General features: G+C 31.3%; 1 long non-coding RNA gene across 1 annotated transcript; it reads right to left on the minus strand.

The window, feature by feature from the left end:
* Window positions 1–4,337: 4,337 nt before the first annotated feature.
* On the minus strand, window positions 4,338–5,931 carry LOC128292783 (uncharacterized). Its single transcript, XR_008282694.1, has 2 exons — window positions 5,875–5,931; window positions 4,338–4,533 (listed from the first exon to the last, which is right to left on the minus strand). It is a non-coding gene; the product is annotated as an uncharacterized LOC128292783 (long non-coding RNA).
* Between the last annotated feature and the right edge of the window lie 390 nt (window positions 5,932–6,321).

Below are 6,321 nucleotides of genomic sequence, written 5' to 3' on the forward strand. Positions count from 1 at the left end.
TTTTGATATATAATGCTAAGATCTTGTTAATCACTTTCAATGAAATGTATACAGTTTCAATGTTTATTCATTATTCGTCAATTTTTCATATTTATTCAAGAATAACTTTGTGTTCAAGATCATTCGACATTCAAGAGGAGTCCATTATTCAAGAATAATTAGTTTTTCAAGACTTTTATTTACAATTCATTTAGTAATAATATTATTCACCTTTCATTCAATATTCTGTACTATCTCATTTCAATAACAATCAATATTCTTTGGTAACAACCAATTGATCTTTATCGTTCAGTACTAGTTAGTCAACAATAATAATCAGTTAATCAGTAATATTCATTTATTCAGTATCAGTCGTTTATTCTGTAACAGTTAATTATTCAATACCAGATAGTCTTTAATACTTTTTATTACCCCTATTAACATGACTCGGGCCTAGATGGATATACGGATCCAACCCACACACCGGGGAAAGTATACAGTGTTTCATTGGTCGAAGCCGGAATACACCGTAAGGGTAATAGTAACAGTAACAGTAACGGTACACAAAGTACCTTATCGGAACAAATCTGGAACAGTAACAGTAACAGTCAGGTACGGAGTACCTCTTCGGAACGAATCCAGAATAGTTACAGTAGTCGACACATATAGTGTCTCATCGACACACAGTCAGAATATCCCTGAACACTTCCAATCCTATGGCATGCCAACTATATCCGACTTGCCCGATACAGTTAATAGGGTATACAATAAACTTTCAAAATTTCAATTTCATTTGTAATTTAATTTCAACTCAATTTAATACATTTTTCCATATCAATTCACATGCAAATCAATTTCAATGCAATATACATTTTTCAATTTTCCACTCAATATTCACATATTCTATTCAATATCAATAATCACTAATAATTCATGACTTTTTATTCAATTCAATACCATAATAATAATACTTGCCATTCATATAAATAATAAATTCAACAAATAATTATTAGATTCAGTTTATAAAAATACAAACCGCAGTTTCCAAGCTAACTCCCGTTGTCTTTATCTTGTATTTGTTTTGTAACACCCCCTAACCCCAAACCGTCCCGGAAGAGAGTTATGGAGCATTACCGGTGTAACACCCCGTACCCGAGACCATTTCCGGAGTCGAACACGAGGTGTTAACGGACTTAATTCATTAATTAAACAGCTCATACAATTCATTTTAAAATTTCTAGACAAGCTGGCTAACTGCATCATAGTCGCTTTAAAAATCATATCTCGAGTTACGAAACTCGAAATCCAATTCCGTAAATTTTTCCTGAAACTAGACTCATATATATATCTACTAATTTTTTTCTAGAATTTTTGGTTGGGCCAATTAGTACAGTTTATTAGTTAAAGTCTCCCCTGTTTCAGGTTTCAACTACTCTGACCTCTGTGTATTACGAATTAGATATCTCCCTATACAGACCTTCAATGACTATGCCATTTGTCTCTAATAAAACTAGACTCAATAAAGAATCTGTACATATAAAGCGTGACTTCTAATTATCTTTGTAAAATTTATGGTGAATTTTCAAAGTCAGAACAGGGGATCCAGAAATCGCTCTGGCCCTGTTTCACAAAAATTTAAACATCTCATAAAATATAGCTCATATACCTGTTTCGCTTATTCCATATGAAAATAGACTCATCAAGCTTCGATTCCATAACTTATTAATTATTTAATTCCATTTCTACTATTTTAGTGATTTTTAAACTCACGTCACTGCTGCTGTCTGAATCTATTTTATGGTAAATTTTACCTATTTCATGGTTTCCATGAATTAGCTAGCAATTTGACATACATAATACCAAATATGATCATGATTAGCCATTCCAATGGCTAATCATTACCAAGCATTTCTATTTCCATACCACTCAATAACCATATCATAAGACCATATATACAAAATGATTATAATGCTATACATGCCATACTCAAAATATACAAGCCATTATGCCAAGATGGTATACGGATAGTGTGGCGTGCCTCCGACCGTTTCCGATTTCGAGCTGGCTTGTCAACACTACAAGGAATAAAAGGAGGGAGTAAGCATAAATGCTTAGTAAGCTCACATGCAAATAGCAAGTAACATAACCATATAAGCAAACATAAAACATCATTTGCATAATCATCACCAAGACATTCATATCACCTTTTCATTTATCATCTTACCATATTGTTGTTATATCGAGTTTTCAACCCGAGGGTTAAGTACATACCTGTTCAAAGTATCCATTTCACAACACTTACCAATACGTCCCTTTCATCTTGAGTATTCCTCCATTTGAGTAGAACTTTACCCGTTGAACACATCGAATATAATTCGGATACATGGATAACTTGCACATAAGTGCCACATATGTAGCCAAGCTACCATGTAACCCGCCCATAAGTGAACTCGGACTCAACTCAACGAGCTCGGGCGTTCGCATCCATAAGTGAACTCGGACTCAACTCAACGAGTTCGGATGCCTAGTTACATCTCACAAACTCGGACTCAACTCAACGAGTTCGGACGCTCGCATCCATAAGTGAACTCGGACTCAACTCAACGAGTTCGGATGCCCAAATATCCCAGTGACATGTCACTTGTATCCTAATCTATTCCTAAGGTTCAAACGGGCTTTTTTCCTCGATCTCACATCTTTGCCGTCTTCCACGGAATATCGAAATCGATACTTCGGTGATAGTTCATACTCATCAAGTAATTCACATAATTACATATTATCAAACAATTATCACAAGTATAATATTTCATAATAATTATCATATCATTTAAAAAACATTAAAACATTTAAAATAATAACTATGTTACCAACATTTACATATGAACTTACCTCGTATGCGAAAATGGCTATTTTTACCATTTCGTCCACAACTTGGTATTTTCCCCATTTTAGCCCGAATTTCAGTTTTCCTTGCTCTATCATTTAAAATATAGTCTAATTAGGACTCACATTATTCAAATTGACCCAAAATCATATTTTGGAAAAATTACAATTTGCCCCTAAACTTTTGCATATTTACACTTTTGCCCCAAAGCTCGTAAATTAAAATTCAGCCTATTTTCTTATGTTTTATGACATGCTGATCATTTTTCCTTCTATGGCAACATCAAATTCTCACTCTAACATGTACTTATGACTATTAGGTATTTTACCGATTAAGCCCTTTTGCTCGTTTTCACTTAAAACCGAGTAGCACAAGTTGTCTAACATAATTTAAAACCTCACATTCTATCATAAAACACCAAAATACACAAATTTCACCTATGGGTATTTTTCCAAATATAAACCCTAGGTTAAATTATTGCTAGCATAAGCTAAATCGAGCTCTGGGACTCCAAAACGTAAAATCATTAAAAGCGAGGCTAGAACGGACTTACAATCGAGCTTGGAAGCTTGAAAAAGCCTAGCCATGGTTTCTCCTTGCTATATTCGGCCATGGGGTTGAAGATGAGCAAAATTGGCTTTTAATTTTGTATTTTAATTCATTTTACCCCTAAATGACCAAAATGCCCTTACTACTAAACTTTCCAAAAATTCCATCCATGTCCAATTTTTGTCCATAGACTTAGAAATTGGTAAAATTACTCTTTATGGACCTCTAATTAATAATCTAATTCAATTTTATGCAAAATACTTCTAGAACACAAGTTTTGCAATTTATTCAATTTAGTCCCAAATTTCAAATTAAGCACTTTATGCATAAAATTTCTTCACGAAATTTTCACACAATCATGCAATCATATCATAGACCTTAAAATAATCATAAAATAATTATTTATATCTCAGATTTTGTGGTCACGAAACCACTATTCCGACTAGGCCCAAAATCAGGATATTACAACCGGAGTTTACAGAATAATTACACACAATTTCATTTACTTTCTTATGTTCATGTCAAAACTGTCTTCTTGAGTAACAGTCACTAAAATATTTATATCTAGAGTTACGAAACTCCAAATTAAGTTCCGTTAATTTTTCTTAAAACTAGACTCATATACCTTTCTACCATAAAATTTTCAGAATTTTTGCTTTAGCCAATTAGTACAGTTTATTCCTCAAAGTTACCCCTAATCTGCTGTTTGATAGTTTCGACCTTTATTTACTAAAATTTAATTATCTCATAGCACAGGACTTGGATGATGTTCCCGTTTATTTCTCTTGAAAATAGTCTCATTAAAGATTCTAAGAATATAAATTATAGCCTGTAATTATTTTTATACAATTTTTAATGATTTTCCCAATTCAGAATAGGGAAGTCCAAAATCAATCTGACATTGTCTCACAAAAATTCAAATTCATACCAAATTAGTCAAATCCTATTTTATACCATAGCCAAATCTAAATTTATTTATTTCATCCTTACATTTACAATTTCAAAATGACATACACATAAGACATCCTAGGTACATGCCATTACCAATAATTAACACACTTTACCTTAATGAATTCGGGATCGGACTGGGATGCTGATTCAACGTACTATCTTTACTTAACCTGCGCACGAAAACAAACCGTACGCTGAGTATGGTATACTCAGTGGTATTTCTATAATCCGAACACTTGGTAATATAGCAATTAAACTTAAAATCACAATGATAAATATAACCATTCATTTATTTATTTTATAGATAAGTTTCATTTACTTACCATAAAAATTCTATACAAGCCATATAACAAACACAACAACATATTTGCTCAATTCTTTTCATTTGCTTACTGTATAAATTCTTTCAATATATTCACAATTCACTTGTATTCACACTTTACTTCTTAACAATATACCATTTTAATTCATTCTAACATCAATCATCATCCATTTGAACTTCACTCATTTCATGAACCTTTTGGTTCATGTTTTCAATCTCATATCTCAATTTCAATTCTCAATTCAATTTCTCATTTCATTCCAATAGTTCAATCAATCAAATTCACTCGATTTATCTTTTCACTTATTTACCCTATTAACAAACCCGGACTTTGACGGATACACGGATTCCAACCCAAACACACCATGCGGCACATTGTGCCTAAAACGGTACATAGTACTGATCAAGATATCGACACATAAAGTGCCTAAACGACACACGAGGTGCCCGATACGACACACGAGGTGCCCGAAATCGACACATAAAGTGCCTAATCGGTAAAGCCGCAAATCCGTACACTTTCAGATCCTATGACATGCCAATTATATCCGACTTAGCCCGACTAGTTAATAGGGTATTTCATTCACTTTCTCAATTTAATAATTCTTTCATCAATATCTCATTCAGATAATTACGTATATTTATCCATTTTCACAATTCATACAATTTCATTCAATTTAACAATATATTTCAATTATTCACATTAATTCATAATTCAAGTACAATTCAATTCATTTTCAATATCAAATATTCAAATTTCTACATAAATCATATATATTATATAATTCAATCAATATAAATTCAATAAAACAGATATTCATAAATCAGTTCAATATAAATTTATCACACACTAAATCAATTCATTTCAATTATAAAGACACAATACATATAATTCCCATCTTAATTATTTATCATAATATTTATCCAAAATTCAATTATCATAATTGCATAATATCTCATTCACACACACACACACACACACACACACACACACACACACATATATATATATATATATATATATATTTATAATATATAATTCAATTTAATTGATCAGTATAAATTCATCACATACCAAATTAATCCATTTCCATTATAAACACAATAATTCTCACTTCAACATTTATTAAATGCATTGAATAAAAAAATATAACAATTAATAACTAGGTTCGATTATAGAAATACAAACCGTATTTTCTCGAGCTAACTTCCTTTGTCTTTGCCATTTTTTTTCCTTGCTTAGCGAGGTTTCGAGACAACATTAGCTACGGAATTAAAACAATTCATATTCGTTAATTCACTACTAATTTATATCTAATTAATACAATTTTATTCAATTTCTACTTTAATTTCAATTTAATCTTAACTAGATTCACTTACTTTTCTATCTCAATTCATACTTCATTTCTATTCAAATTTTGTCCAAACTCATACTTAACTATTAAATTTCCAGCATATTTTCATAATTTCGAATTTATTTCCATTTAATCCCTAAAACTCAAAACTTATAGCTTAGTTTATGATTCAATCCTTTATTCAATTCCAATCAAAATTTCTATCAAATAAACGCCCAATTCCATCATTTTATTCAACATGAACCATACTTAGAAATCTAATGACTTTCAAAATTTCTACT

Source organism: Gossypium arboreum, chromosome 5 (assembly GCF_025698485.1).
Source record: "Gossypium arboreum isolate Shixiya-1 chromosome 5, ASM2569848v2, whole genome shotgun sequence".
NCBI lineage: Eukaryota > Viridiplantae > Streptophyta > Magnoliopsida > Malvales > Malvaceae > Gossypium > Gossypium arboreum.